This window comes from Schistocerca cancellata, chromosome 9 (assembly GCF_023864275.1).
Source record: "Schistocerca cancellata isolate TAMUIC-IGC-003103 chromosome 9, iqSchCanc2.1, whole genome shotgun sequence".
NCBI classification, from domain to species: domain Eukaryota; kingdom Metazoa; phylum Arthropoda; class Insecta; order Orthoptera; family Acrididae; genus Schistocerca; species Schistocerca cancellata.
Window position 1 is genome coordinate 192338771 of NC_064634.1, and position 15240 is coordinate 192354010.

At 43.0% G+C, this 15240-nt stretch overlaps 1 long non-coding RNA gene across 2 annotated transcripts in view; it reads left to right on the top strand.

The window, feature by feature from the left end:
* The window catches only part of LOC126100349 (uncharacterized), a 529383-nt gene that overhangs the window by 423244 nt on the left and 90899 nt on the right, over positions 1-15240 (top strand). For both annotated transcript variants that reach the window (XR_007522153.1, XR_007522152.1), the window contains one exon: positions 6174-6620. This is a non-coding gene — a long non-coding RNA (uncharacterized LOC126100349). The remainder of the gene's footprint in view (positions 1-6173; positions 6621-15240) is intronic.

Here is a 15240-nt window from a genome sequence, read left to right on the forward strand (position 1 = left end):
TCGTAATGCTCCTCGGGGGCATGGTAGACCTGATAATTATTGCTAGCTCATCTACTCTTCGTTCCCATTTCATTCTAGCCATTTCTTTCTTCCATATTGTGAGAGATAACCCGTCACCATATTTTTAAAAAATAAACATGTTCAGAGCCATTTTGAAGATTGTATGAACTGCGCGGATTTTTATGTATGCGTAGAACAGTTCAAAAACGGTCGCACCTTTGTGACGTCCTGTCCGGCCCGTTGAATTGTCAACTCCTTCGCTTGGAACCGGCATTGCTGTCATTGTTCGTGAAGACCGACGTATGATAGGTGAACATATAGCATAAACATTTGCAGTAAGTGTGGGTATAGTTCCTATCAGCAACAAGCTCATGTATAGAAAAACAAGTGCAGTTTGGGCCCAGAAAGAGTTAACCTTTCAGTGTTCTCCTTTGCAGACAGGCAATGTTGCTTTATGAAGGTAATTGAAGGGAATCTGCCATTAGGATGCACTATTGAACTCATGACGCGACAATGTGTGTTGGTCTGTGGTGGATAGTTAATCTGGCACACATTGCTCTATTTTAATGATTATTGTTAGTTTCAAGGAAGGATACATTAACGTAAGAAAATTTCTTTGCTTCAGCTTATAAAACTTAATTTCATCGTTGGGTCAGTATATTAAATTTGTGGCTATTATGTCGAGAGGTAGCAAAAGTCTCATTTTATAAAAATGCGCAGCCTTTTCCTGCATTAGTTTTTCTCTTTAATTATTTAATGTTGACTCAGTAACTGGCATTCCCAGTGGAAGTGATATTTATTTTACTTTTTCATTACACTTAAGCTATTCCTAGCTGCCGGAATGCCCCGCAGCGTGCTGTGTGTAACGCGCCGTCCATCAGTCACACAGTGCTAAGACAGTGGTTAAGACTAGTTTCGGGTGCGGGCAACGCTGTGCTGCTGCGGGCGCTACCTGCGGGAAACGCTTTGCGTGCTTCGGGAGGACTCTGGTCCGCGCGTCGCAGCGATTTGCTTGGTTGGAGGAGTCGAGGAAGTCGAACTGAGCAGCAGCAAATTACTAGCCGACAGCTGCAGTACTTGTTTCTCGCGCACGGGCAGTAACGGTTTTCAGGTTCTGCTTTTCCGCCATTAGCTATTTACTTAACGATTTTATTGAGGTAGAGCATCCCTTCATTGTATGTCAACCACTCCTTGCTTTTTCATTGTGGCCCAAAATAGGTTTCCTTCTTACCAGTAGATCACTATGGTACGATTTGTTTCGGATCCATCCACTATATCGGAATCTGGCGGTTTTTAATCCATGTCATATCGTCTTTTAACGGTGTTTTGTTTTTGACGGACAGCGAATATTGGAAAAAGGCTCCGAGCTTTTCCGCTCTAATGTTATAATCATGTGAGTAATAACATTTTCATATTCTCGTGTAAAGTTTTTAATATTTTTTTAAAATCTTAAAACTGTTTACCATGTCAGTGTATTTCTCAGGACTGTCATTCCTTCTGGATTTATTGTCATACAGATATCACCTGAAGATGTGGCTTTTGCGCCACGAAACTGGTAGTGCAAGCGGTTATTAACACCGAAGATGAACAACGGAGAAGTTAATTCTTTCGAGGAGGAGGAGGAAGAGATTAGTGTTTAAAGTTTCGTTGAGAATGAGGTGATTAGAGACGGAGTATAAGCTGTGATTAGAGAAAGATGGAGAAGGAAAGCGGCCCGGCCTTGCAAAGAAACCATCCCGGCATTTGCCTTACGCGATTTAGGGAAATCACGGAAAAACCTAGATCAGGATGGCCGGACACGGGTTTGAATCGTCGTCCTCTCGAATGCGAGTCCAGTGTGCTAACTGCTGCGCCACCTCGCTCATCATATTCCTCTGATCTAATAATTGAAACATTCACCATAAATATCGGATGACCACTTCTCTGCCTCAAAGGATGAACAGCTTATTCAGCTGACACCCGCGCCGGTCCCGCGCGTGGTTGCCGTGCAGTCTTTGGCGCCTTGCCACGGTTCACGCGGCTCCCCCCGTCGGAGGTTCGAGTCCTCCCTCGGGCACGGGTGTGTGTGTTGTCGTTAGCGTAAGTTAGTTGAAGTTAGATTAAGTAGTGTGTGGGCTTAAGGACCGTTGACCTCAGCAGTTTGTCCGCAGCTCGTGGTCGTGCGGTAGCGTTCTCGCTTCCCGCGCCCGGGTTCCCGGGTTCGATTCCCGGCGCTCTGCCTCGTGATGACTGGCTGTTGTGTGATGTCCTTAGGTTAGTTAGGTTTAATTAGTTCTAAGTTCTAGGGGACTGATGACCATAGCTATTAAGTCCCATAGTGCTCAGAGCCATTTGAACCATTTTTTGAACTCAGCAGTTTGGTCCCATAGAACGTACCACTACCACAATACCCATGCAGCATATTTTGTGGAACATGGCTGACGCAGAGTTGATGAACCAAATGCAAAAGGAGTTAATTTGATTAGAAACTGAAGAAAAATGAATGAAACATGTAAGAAGAAATGTCTTTGGTTATGTCCAATGTAATACATTTGTAATTATATTTTTACTGAACTTTTAACCACGGTTATAATGAATTGGATGGTTGTTATTGTGTTCAGTTCAGTAGATGACGATTAAAATTCGGCCCGTTGAAGAAATCAGTGAATTCGTTCTTCACACTGAATCCCTCAGCTTTGCCGGTACCGCCGACACCAACCAGGGTACCATGTTGTCCTTGAGCAGTTTTTTAATTTCTGATACGTCTGCGTTGTACGGCAGTGGTATTAGGCATTCTTCAGTAACGTCGAACAACGGTTTTGTTACTAAAATGCTATACGCTCTGTCTTCTTCACGATGTAAGAACATTTGTGTGACTACTTCCTGGGTTTTCGTCCTAATAATATACAGTATACCTCCTCTTCCCTAACTTCCATGTACTTTCAGAGTGCCAAAATTAACAGGTTTTTAGATCGATCATTGCGCTGCCTCTGCTACTGTCGCGCCATAGTGCACCGCCCGGCCCTGAAACCGCGTCGCGCTAATGAACCCCACAATACTGCTCTTGTCATTTTTTACGTCCAGCGCTCAGGAAAACGTTTCAAGCAGCGTCCAGCAGCTCGCACTGAACAGCGAAAGAAGCAGACGTAGTCCGCAGTACGCTGCGATAAACTTCTGCATCTACAATTCTATGGTGTAAATGGAATAGCATATGAGTGGTTTAAGTCATACCTACAGAACAGGAAGCAAGAAGTTTCCTTATATGGGTCAAGTGATTTAAATAAGTTTGACACTTCATCTAACTCTGGTGAAATTACACTAGGTGTTCCACAGGGTTAAATCATGGGTCCCCTTCTGTTCTTGATGTATGTGAACGACCTATCTTCCTATCTGAAACAGGAAACTGAAGTGACACTGTTTGCTGATGATACAAGCATCATTATTAATCCAGTAAAAGAAAGTCCAATTGAAAAAGATACAAATAAGGTCTTCAGAAAAGTCATACTTGGTTTTCTGCAAATGCGCTTGCTCTAAACTTTGTTGGTGTTTTTTTTTTTCCACACACACACACACACAGTACAGCCAGTTTTCTGCTGGGAAAAGTACAGTTCCTTCAATAAATAAATGTAACATCAACAGAAGTCAGTAGACAGAGTAGAGCATATTAAGTTTTTTGAGTGTGCATATAGATGAGAATCTTAATTGGAAAATTCATATTTTGGATCTCCTAAAGCTACTAGGTTGAGCAACTTTTGCGATCAGAATAAGTGCCAATTTTGAGGATATAGAAATTAGTAAGCTAACATACTTTGCATACATTCACTCTCTGATGTCATACGGAATAATATTTTGGGGTAACCCAACATTTAGACAAAAAGTATTCACTGCTCAAAAGAATGTGGTTAGAATAATGTGTGGGGTTTATAGTCGCACATCTTGTAAGCATCTTTTTAAAACATTAGCCTCACAATACGTCTACTCTCTAATGAAATTTGTTCTCAACAACATGGACCAGTTTAAAAACAACAGTGACATTCATGATTATAATACCATAAAAAAGAAAGACTTACACTATCCCTTGCTCAACCTATCTTTGGCACAGAAAGGGGTAAAATATGCTGCTATAAAAATTTTCGACAAATTACCAGATGAAATAAGGTGTCTGACAGACAGCAGTAATAGGTTCAAAAATAAATTGAAATCATATCTCCTTGACAACTCCTTCTACACCATAGAGGCATAGATGAATTCATGAATAGGAATGATGTAGATAGAGAGGTACACATTGGACACATATGCTTGGAATGACATGGGGTTTTATTAGAACAAAAAATATTATAAAAGTTAAAAAAATGTCCGACAGATGGCGCTTCATCTGATCAGAATAGCAATAACTAGCATAACAAAGTAAGACAAAGCAAAGATGATGTTCTTTACAGAAAATGCTCAATATGTCCACCATCATTCCTCAACAATAACTGTAGTCGAGGAATAATGTTGTGAACAGCACTGTGAAGCATGTCCGGAGTTATGGTGAGGCATTGGCGTCGGATGTTGTCTTTCAGCATCCCTAGAGATGTCGGTCGATCACAATACACTTGCGACTTCAGGTAACCCCAAAGCCAATAATCGCACGGACTGAGGTCTGGGGACCTGGAAGGCCAAGCATGAGGAAAGTGGCGGCTGAGCACACGATCATCACCAAACGACGCGCGCAGGAGATCGTTCACGCGTCTAGCAATACTTTGTTTTTATTTTTGGTTCTAATAAAACCCCATGTCATTCCAAGCATGTGTGTCAATTTTTACCTCTCTATCTACATTATTCCGTGGTTTATTAAGTTTTCAAATTTATATTGGCTTTTTGATCACCCAGCATATATATTACAAAATTTTGTTTCACATGTGCTGTTCTTGTGCACTTCCCACGTTCCACATCATAACGGCTACCGTACCGTGGGATTGATCAATGGAACGCGCAACTAACTAACTAGCAAAGCGTAACTTTTGTGCTGTATTGCAGTAGAGCTCCACGGCACTATTATTTGCATCCGAATCTCCTGACAAGGGAACCTCCCCATCGCACCCCCCTCAGATTTAGTTATAAGTTGGCACAGTGGATAGGCCTTGATAAACTGAACCCAGATCAATCGAGAAAACAGGAAGAAGTTGTGTGGAACTATGAAAAAATAAGCAAAATATACCAACTGAGTAGTCCATGCGCAAGATAGGCAACATTAAGGATAGCGTGAGCACAGGGGCGTCGTGGTCCCGTGGTTAGCGTGAGCAGCTGCGGAGCGAGAGGTCCTTGGTTCAAGTCTTCCCTCGAGTGAAAAGTTTTTCTTTATTTTCGCAAAGTTATGGTCTGTCCGTTCGTTCATTGACGTCTCTGTTCACTGTAATAAGTTTAGTGTCTGTGTTTTGCGACCGCACTGCAAAACCGTGCGATTAGTAGACAAAAGTACTTGCCTCTCCAATGGGACCCAAAACATTTGCCGGACGGACGGACAGATAATAATTGTATGAAAATACAAAATTAAACTTTTCACTCTAGGGAAGACTTGAACCAAGGCCCTCTCGTTCCGCAAATGCTGACGCTTACCACGGGACCACGGCGCTCCTGATCTTACACTATCCGTGATGTTACCTATCTTGCACATGGAATACTCAGTTTGTATATTTTGCTTATTTTTTTCATAGTTCCACACAACTTCTTCCTGTTTTCTCGATTGATCTGTGTTCAGTATTTTTAAAGCCTATCCACTGTGCCAACTTATAACCAAATCTGAGGGGGGTGCGATGGGGAGGTTCCCTTGTGAGAAACATTCTGTGACCTCATCAAAAATGGCATTCTGTTCAGGTCAGCCCAGAAACCTCTTCCAGAAAGCCTAATATGCTTGCCTAACAATAATTTCAAGGTGGCTCCAACTCCGACACCTCGATTGAGAACCCATGTTGTTGTTGTTGTTGTTGTTGCTAATGTATTGTTATTGTTGTTGCTACTGACAGTTGGCGATGAGCATCAGATTAACAGGTGCGCTCCTGTTGTTGTTGCATTCACAGGTGGCGGTGGGCAACAGGTGGCGATGGCACCGTAGCAGGTGCACACCGGAGGCGAGGGAGGTCCCATGCTCACACTACACAGCACAGTCCACGTTCAGTTTACTGACGGTGTGTTGTTGTTTGTGTTGACAGGTGGCGGTGAGCGGCAGGTAGCGACGGCCGCGTAACAGGTGCGCGGCAGAGGCGGCGGAGAGGGCGGGGCCCCCCCATGCTCACGCTACGCCTCGTCTCGACGCACTTCCTGAAGCAGCCGTAGGCGGCCGCCCGGCCACGTCAGCATGTGCCGCGACCGGGACATGAACCCGTAACGCTCCCAGTCTGTCTGTCTCTCTCTCGCGCTCACGACTAACCGAACCCATCCGACCCATCCGAAAAGGACTGAACCTCGCGAGGACAGTAACCAAGTACACACGCCATCGAGAGCATCGCTACACGCATTCTTCTGTTCTTTACGACTACCATACTGTGATCTGTGAGAAAGGAAACGAAAAGAATCAAGAAAGAAAGGAAAAAAAAGAAAGAACGCCTCAGACACCAGCCGACACCTCCAATCTGTGGAACATCGCAAGGATCTGTATCGTAAGTACTGATTTATCGACAACCATTTGTTCTTTTTTAATGGCTGTTATATTGATATATACTGTAGAGCAGGGGTTCCCAACAAAATTTTCTCGAGGATCCCCTCATCGAGCACGTTTGGTACCTTCTCACATCACAGTATCAAGTACCTAAAAAGCCAAATTAAGAGTCTTTTTATACGTTTTATATTTTTGGTACTTACTAGGGAACCTCCCCATCGCACCCCCCTCAGATTTAGTTATAATTTGGCACAGTGGATAGGCCTTGAAAAACTGGACAGAGATCAATCGAGAAAACAGGAAGAAGTTGTGTGGAACTATGAAAAAAATAAGCAAAATATACAAACTGAGTAGTCCATGAGCAAGATAGGCGCCATCAAGGATAGTCTGAGCTCAGGAGCGCCGTGGTCCCGTGGTTAGCGTGAACAGCTGCCGAACCAGAGGTCCTTGGTTCAAGTCTTCCCTCGGGTGAAAAGTTTTTCTTTATTTTCGTAAAGCTATGATCTGTCCGTTCGTTCATTGACGTCTCTGTTCACTGTAATAAGTTTAGTGTCTGTGTTTTGCGACCGCACCGCAAAACCGTGCGATTTGTAGACGAAAGGACTTGCCTCTCCAATGAGAACCGAAAACATTTGATCGCAAGGTCATAGATCAACCGATTCCTCCACAGGAAAACGTCTGATATATTCTATACGACACTGGTGACGGCATGTGCGCCACATGACAGGAATATGTTGTCAAATGGTTCAAATGGCTCTGAGCACTATGGGACTTAACATCTGTGGTCATCAGTCCCCTAGAACTTAGAACTACTTAAACCTAACTAACCTAAGGACATCACACACATCCATGCCCGAGGCAGGATTCGAACCTGCGACCGTTGCAGTCGAATATGTTGTCGACCCACCTAACTTGTACACTTGGCGAATGAGTAAAAAGATTCTTCTACCTAGCCCGATTTAGGTTTTCTAGTGGATGTGATAATCACTCCCAAAAAAGTGATGAAAACATAATAGTTTGTCACATAAACTGCAACAAATGAATGCAACAGTTTTACAGTCGCACAGTTTTCCCTGTGCTCTGTCAAAACACATGTTTTTAACGTTTTCAATTTTTTCCGTTTGTGTGTAGCGTCCCCCCACTACGGCGCAGTTACCTCGCATTGGACGGACGGACAGATAATAATTGTCTGAAAAGAAAAAAATTAAACTTTTCACTCGAGGGAAAACTTTAACCAAGGACCTCTTGCTCTGCAGCTGCTCACGCTAACCACGGGACCACGGCGCACCTGAGCTGAGGCCATCCTTGATGTTGCATATGCTACGCATGGACTACTCAGTTTGTAATTTTGCTTAGTTTTTTCATAGTTCCACACAACTTCTTCCTGTTTTCTCGATTGATCTGTGTTCAGTTTTTCAAGGCCTATCCACTGTGCCAACTTACAACTAAATCTGAGGAGTGTGCGATGGGGAGGTTCCCTTGTTAGAAAAAACATTGACATATTCATTATTGAAAAAATATTGAGCTTAGAACTTTTTCAATTTAGCCATCATTGTTATTGTTAAATTTTTGATTATTGCTCAAAACCTGCTAGTCGCAGAAGTTAGCGTTCGGTAAAGCTCTGCTCATGCAGGAAGCGGACAGAACAAAAAGTCTGTTATCATACGAAATATATTAAATATTTTTTTTTATTCTGATAGCATCTTGCAGACCCCTCTGGCATAGCTCGCGGACTCCTGGGGGTCCGCGGACCACCTGTTTGGAACCACTGCTGTAGAGGAGCTGTGTGATACCACGTTTTTAATTTTGTGATTTTCTAACCAACAACCGCAGTCGAGGGTGCTAAATTGCGGTTGTTTGGTGTTGTTTGCCTCATAGTCTATAATTAAAATACCAGTGTCGAAAATATGTTCTTGAGTGGGATCGGCTCCAAAAGGAAAGAAAATGTAGTGCTGTGCATATCATGATCGGTCAGGTGTGCGTTAAGTGCCGTGGATGGTACTAAGGGTTATGTTGTGCGATCACAAGACTCCGGGACCCATCTTTTGGATGGAACAGGTGTGTTTATTGGCAAGATTAAATGTATACATAGGCTGGCTTCAATTCAGGGGCTAACAAACAAAAACAATACGATCACTGCTGAAATGCTAGATGAACCATGGAATGAATTGTGTTACCGAAAGAAAGTGTGGGCAACAGGCGACTAGCGGCACGGATCCGTTCCTCGATTGGTTACAAGCCGTTCCGTGGAAGAATTTCCGGGGGGGGGGGGTCTCTCGCGTTGTTTTTATTTAAAGTAACAGAAACAACCCACGACTGTGCAATCAGTCATCATAAGTATTTTTGGACAATTATTTAAAAAACGCTTTCTAATATTGTTTGTGGATATTAACACTAAATTTCAAACATTCGAATGAGCTGCCTCGTACCCAAAAATGCAATGTTACTCCCAGTTGCCTTTCGACTGGAACTGCCTATCTCATTGTCGAATTTCGTTTTTCTATCCTTTCTCGTATTAACGTTAATAAATAATTCTTGTCCGTTGTGGACGTATTAGAACACTGCAACAGTTGATACTGAATTCATTTATGAGGTGCAACCACGTGCTTTTATAGGCGTCTATTTTTCCGTTACGACATTTCAAGATGGCAGGCATCCCACACATGATTACATTTAGTTGCGTGTCGTGAACATCGTTTCTTTACTAACGGCGTTGCAGAATTCTGTAACGGAAATTTTTAAGACAGCTTTTCTGAAACGTCGTAAGTAAAGAAACAATGTTCAGACATGTAAATAAACGTAAACAATTTAAGATCAGATGAACATAAAATTGCGTGTACTCTCATAAAAGCGTGTTTTGAGGCATAATTTGTTGGCATGGTGTGGCGAGAAAGGAGTGCTATTCATATCAGTGCACTACGGCATATACATAACGTCACGGATGGTGTAGTTTCGATTTTTTTTCGTTTTGAGCGCTGTTGTCGCATCACCTGACGAGGCGGCCTGCGTGCTTAAGAATGTGTGTGAATCAAGTCCGCGGGTCACGAAAGGTTACCAACGATGACCTAAAGAGTAAACACCCATATCAAACAAAATCTTCAAAAATTAGTATAAAGATCACAGTGATGGAAACAATGTTCAACGTAATAGAAATTTACCTCAAGTGAGGCACTGGAACACCACCATTAGGAAACATGAATAACTGAAAAAAATAACAGCATCCTGCAATAGAATAAATAATCGTGAAATTCAAAGATCGCTCTTGAGGGTTATGGGAAGTTTTTATCATCACTAGAGCAGATAATAGGTCGATAATATCCCCCCCCCCTCCCACACACACACACACACACACACACACACACACACACACACACACACACACACACACACACAACCACTGAGATATGAGAAAACATTAAAGATGTGGATAAAACTACAAAAAACGCCAAGAGTACAGTTAGGGGAATTGCAGATGCCACAACGTAGTAAATCCACAACCTCAACCAGTAAGTTAATGAATATTGGCATCGATAACTTTGTTGTGTGGTGAAGACAGCCAGTAAGCTTGAAGTCAGCTAGCAAGCTTCAGCGGTTGCACACAGGCTGTACTGTAGATCTTAATTGTACCCGTACCTTTTGCCACTAAGTGTTTCCGCGTGGATTCGACTGGAGAGCTGCAACACATTAAAAAAGGATCTCGAAATGCTCGATGCCGGTAACATAGGCACATAAAATAGTGCTGGTAGATCCTACTCGTACAATCATGTATGACATCACGAGGAGTAAGAAATAATATCTATCATACGTAAAGGCAAAGCAGTGGATGTACATATACCATGCGAACGGCACTTTAGCATTATTTGCGAATGTATAATTATTCCCACTAAAACTACTGATGAAACGGAGGTTTCGTGGAGTCATGTTTTTCTAGATTTGTTTGTGGTACACTGGCTTTACCTCCTTGAGTCAATTAGTATTTCCCACGACGTGGCGGTAGAATGAAACTGAACCTCGTCATTTTCTACGTAATGGTGCCTATGACAAACAGGTAGGTTTGAAGGAATGGAAACGCCGGAAATCGAAGGAAGGAAAGTTCGCATTTGTGCTAACTTAACCTACATTTACGCAATAACTCTGTACGTAGTGAGGATGTACTCAGTTAAAGATAGCGATATGATGTAAAACATTCTACTGTTGCAAATGATTCGCTAAATTTCTTAACTGATGTAATTTTCTCCGTCCAGTTGATGCTAAAAGAACAATTGCGATTCCGACTCGGAGAAAACATGAAAAAGAATATTTCGGATAGACTGACTAAGATTGCAGTGCAGTGGGTGTTTCTCATTATTACGGAAAGCTGAAATAGAAAAGGGACCCGACTGTAACTGCGAGATTGATGTTGCAAACTTATAAATTCCTGTTCCAAATTTTCCACCAAACTTTTCCTGGCACTGAGTTCTTTGTGGTTTCATCCTTCAGGTGCCCCGAAAATGCAAAGCGTGTAAGGTTTCAGTTTAACGTCCTGTTTACTTACAACACTGCTTCTGATGAGTAAAACTCGAGACCATTATAAATAGCAACGGCGCCTAGACAAAAATAAAATCTTTGTATTGCAAATGTTTTAAAAAGCGTGATTCAAAAGCTAAAAGTGGGTTCGTCGCCCGGGCCCCAGGCTGAGACAAATATTTACACCGCGTTTGATCGCTCAAGGCGTCGTTGCCTCCGTTGATGAAACACTCAAATATTTTTGCGAGGCCAATGTGGAAGGCTGCTGTTTACATTCCGCTTTTTGGCCACCCGCCCGGACCTGACTGCATCCTGGCTACTGGCGCTGAGTAAATATTGACGGACCAAGCACGTATGAGGGATTGACAGGACGGTCCGTTGTTTTCTGTTGTGACGAGCGTGCTGGTACAACTCGCCTGTCCCCTCACTTCCTTTGGTACAGGAAACTAAGGAGGTGATGCAGTATGGTGGCGCCTGGGAAGCGTCCGTTTCGATCCTAGCTACTGGCGTGGATCAATCTATAGATTCCACGTCGATTAATCAAAGCTTATCATGGGGATGAAGGTGACCAGGAACGGTCAAACTAGGTGAACAGGGAGGGCGGAATCACAGTTGTGACAATGGGAAGAGCCCAAATTTTCCTTATTAATCGAAATGTATTCTGCGTTTAAGATTAACAAACAAATCTAAAAAGAGTGTTAAGCATTCAGATCGGGAAGAAAGAGTGCACTAATATTGACTATCCGATTATACGTGTGATCAAGTATCATTTAAAATAAAATTTGTGGAACTATACCGATGAAGCCACTATAGAGTTGAGGCGAGCCAGAAAGAGTGAAAAATCAGCAATAAGGAGAAATAGTGGAACATGATGGCATGTCACCTGTTCGGTAATCCGAAGCATCTCGCCGCGTTATGCAGACGACGGCCGGCAGTTGTCTTCTGATCGCATAAACCACTTAGATTACTTAAGTCGTCGCGCGGTCTGGCCCGTCTTGTCACGGTCCGCGCGGCTCCTCCCGTAAGAGGTTCGAGTCCTCCCTCGGGCATGGGTGTGTGTGTGTCGTCTTTAGTGTAAGTTAGATTAAGAAAAGTGTAAGCTTAGGGACCGATGACCTCAGTAGTTTGATCCCATAAGACCTTACCACAAATTTCCAAATTTTTCACTTACGTCGCGCAAAAAACATAGTGAACGACATACAATAGATCCTCCATTAAACGTTTGGGACAAGGGGAACCCTAAGACGGCCGGATAAACAGAGGAAAATGAAATAAGTCATTTGTAGAGCTTAAAAAAATGTAATAACAAAATTAACTTAAAAATGCATTTATTATAAAGAAAATGGGAAATAAAGTTTTAGACCCTGAAAATCTATTTGAAAATGTAAAATGCTCTTTATTTCCATTTATTAAACGTTCAGTTTGGGCTGCATCATTCCACTTCTTTGCCCACAATATGTACATAGCTGTAGCGGTTGTCTGTTGTTACAAATGTTGGAGGACATTTCCGAAAGCTGCAGAGTTACTGATGTTTTCGTATTTTTCCTTCTCCAGTAGCTCAACGCTGTACCGTTGCAAAACAAGATCGATGATCTGATCATCAAATTCTTCATTGGCAGCAGCAGCAGCAGCAGCATGGTCATCCGCTAACCATTCCTCTACAACAGCAGGCTGGATATCAATCGGAAGAGTTTGCTACGACAAACTTATTCTTTTATGATAGGGCCTAAAAGAGGATTCCTCTTAAAGTCTTTCCTGACAAAATCAAACCCTCACAGCGTCATCCAAGAGCTCAACTTTTGATTCCGTCAATGATTTTCTAGTTTTTAAAGTATTTTCACCATCTACAGTGAAGAAAGCTTAGAGATCTTTTCGGTTATTTTTCCAAACTTTAATCGTTGTCACAAATGTGAGTTCCTAAGGGACCAAACTGCTAAGGTCATCGGACCCTAGACCTACACACTACTTAAACTAACTTATTGTAAGAACAAAGCACACACACCCATGCCCGAGAGAGAATGCGAACCTCTGGCGGGAGGGGCCGCGCAATCCGTGAAATGGCGCCTCAAACCGCACGGCTACTTCGCGCTGCATCGTTGTCACTCCAACACACATTTCAGAGCCTAATTTAGTAGCTGGCTCACGTTAGTCAAGTCTTTGCAGAACACATAGTTTCTGTTCGATTGTGCCCACGAGTTTCCTTTGATCATTTTTAGCCATATTTAGAATCGCCAACAATTCTTGATCAGTTCCTAATAAACTGTATAAAATTACACGGCAACTTTAAAATTAAAAGGAATACAGCAATAAAGTTACAAAGCGCACAGATAAAACAGCAGATTAAAGAGTACAGTAAAGCGAACAGTCTGGCCGTACAGCAGTGTGTCAACCGAGCATGCGTGAGGAGCATGACTCGGACCGACACCTGTAGTGACAGGAGTGAAATCCATCGATGATGCTGGCACGCCGTCAGGTGCAGACCGCACACGGATGGTCGGACACAGGGTCGAACAATCAGAGGACTCACTTAATCGAAGGCCGGATACCGAGGTTCTACTTTTCTTGATTTTCAAAGGCTCTCACTACTGCCATAAACGCGTGAGGCCTCAGACTGGACCCGGACTTTCACCGACATGGCGGTTACAGCGAGGTCCTCAGTGATGGACACTGGCTACACGGACGCTAGGTGTTGACTGCTCCAGGGCACCGACAGAAGGTGAGTGTGAGTGACCATGCTGGGTCCTATTTAAAAAATTCGTTAGACTTTCAGGATGGCCACTATTTTATATCGCCACCTTAAACGGTTGTTCCTACAAAAAGCTGTATTTTAAGCTAGTTCTGTTTAGATTGCCGTTACCTATCCGATCCTAACCACCAACTACCTCCCAGGAAGGTGTCCCTGCGCTCCTGGCGTTCTTCTACAAACCCTTTGTCACCACCGTTTTGATAACCACAAATAATTACAATGTGAAAGTCGTCACATTAAAAATAATCTCGACCAAAATTACCCCTGTACGGAGGTAATGACGATATGCAAGTTCCGTCTCACTCTCGTCTGCTTGACACACAACACCGCGAGGCACGGTTTTTATAACTTAATTCTGTAACAAAATAATTTCCATGGCTCGTGGAGATGTCAGTTATTATCCCCACTGCACCCAGACTGTAAACGACAGGATTCACAATCAACTGCCACATGACATCGATTAGTGGATAAAGACCATCTGCAGATCATATCGTCCGCTATTCGCTATCGTGTTGCTACTGCATGTTTCCTAATTACATCCGCCCACCTTCCATTAGATAACGCTCCTGTCTTTTCTACATGTGCATTTGCTCTTTGCAAGCCATCTTACTGTTTGGCGGAGGGAACTTGTGTGCTAATGTCACTTTTCTAGTCCGAATAGTTGCGGGAAGAACGTTTGTTGGTAAGCTTCCGTGTCAACTGTAATAACTATAATTTTATCTTCATGGTCTTTTTGTGAGATATACAGTTGAGGAAGGAATACAAGGTGTTTCAGGAGCTCACCGACAGACTTTCAGGGATGGTAAATCATACAAGAACGATTGTATGTTGTTAAGGATCACTTTATACGTTTCTGTCCGCCGTTTATGAGTTAACGCGCACCGCCACGCAGAGACCTGTTGCGCAGCTCCCAATTAGGTTAAAAACTTTGTTGAGCCAACATCGCATAAAAATTTCTTCATTTATAAACAATCTGATTCGACAGACTTTGCTGTCATCTTCAGGTCTGTAACATAGTGGATATACATGACGACGACGGCGATGATGATTGGCTTATGGGGCGCTGAACTACGCGATCATTAGCACCCGTACAAAGTCCACTTTTTCACAGTCCAATCTAGCCACTGTCACGCATGATGAGGATGATGATGACAACACAAACACCCAGTCCCCAGGCAGAGAAAATCCCCAACCCGGCCGGGAATCGAATCCGGGACCCTGTGATCCAGAGGTAGCAACGCTAGATACTTATTTTTTTTTAATGTCATTTTGCTCTTTATTGGTCGATGAATTTGTTCGTGACGGACGTGCGATGACACCCGTTCATGTTCTTTGTTGATCCGTTCCCTCAGTTTTTTTATTACAGAGG